The following is a 1,085-nucleotide window of genomic DNA, read 5'->3' on the forward strand; positions in this document are numbered from 1 at the left end:
GGGCCGGGGGGGGGGGCGGCGTCCGTGGCTGAGTCTCGCCGCGGCCCTATCGGCTTACAGAGCTCTCTGCGGCTCCGAGCGCAGCCGGCCAGGGAGGCCGATCCAAATCTCTGCTGAGAGCCCCCCCTGGGTCTGCGTAAGCGCTGGGCCAAGGTGCCGTGGGCCAGGCATGCCTTTGTGGCAGCCGCCCCGGGCCAGCCTGTCTATAACGGCAGTGACAGCCCGCACACGGGACAGGAGTCGCCCAGGACCTGCCCTCGGCTGCAGGTAACGACTGCACAGTGCGCGGCCCTTCAGAGGAGCTGACGTTAAAAGCAGTGGGCCCTGCCCTGGCCGGTGTGGCTCAGTGGATAGAGCGTCGGCCTGCGGACTCAAGGGTCCCGGGTTCGAGTCCGGTCAAGGGCATGTACCTTGGTTGCGGGCACATCCCCAGTGGGGGGTGTGCAGGAGGCAGCTGATGGATGCTTCTCTCTCATGGATGTTTCTAACTCTCTATCCCTCTCCCTTCCTCTCTGTAAAAAAATCAATAAAATATATTTATTAAAAAAATAAATAAATAAAAGTACCTTGTATAGCCCGGCCAGCGTGGCTCAGTGCGGCTGAGCGCCAACCTATGAACCAGGAGGTCCCGGGTTCGATTCCCGGTCAGGGCACACGGCCGGGTTGCGGGCTAGATCCCCAGTAGGGGGCGTGCGGGAGGCGGCCGGTCCGTGATTCTCTCTCCTCATGGATACTTCTCTCTCTCCCTGTCCCTTCCTCTCTGAAATCAATACAGATATTTTTTTTAAAAAAAAAAGGTAAGGAGAAGAGAAAACTTCCTCTAAACTACCATTCAGAATCAATAAGAAATGAATACAATGTCAATGAAATGGTCTATACCAGTGGTCGGCAAACTCATTAGTCAACAGAGCCAAATATCAACAGTGCAACGATTGAAATTTCTTTGGAGAGCCAAATTTTTTAAACTGAAACTATATAGGTAGGTACATTGTGATTAACTCAATTAGGGTACTCCTAAGGCTTAGGAAGAGCCACACTCAAGGGGCCAAAGAGCTGCATGTGGCTCGCGAGCCACAGTTTGCCAA

This window comes from Myotis brandtii, unplaced genomic scaffold, assembly GCF_000412655.1.
Source record: "Myotis brandtii unplaced genomic scaffold, ASM41265v1 scaffold1166, whole genome shotgun sequence".
NCBI classification, from domain to species: Eukaryota; Metazoa; Chordata; class Mammalia; order Chiroptera; family Vespertilionidae; genus Myotis; species Myotis brandtii.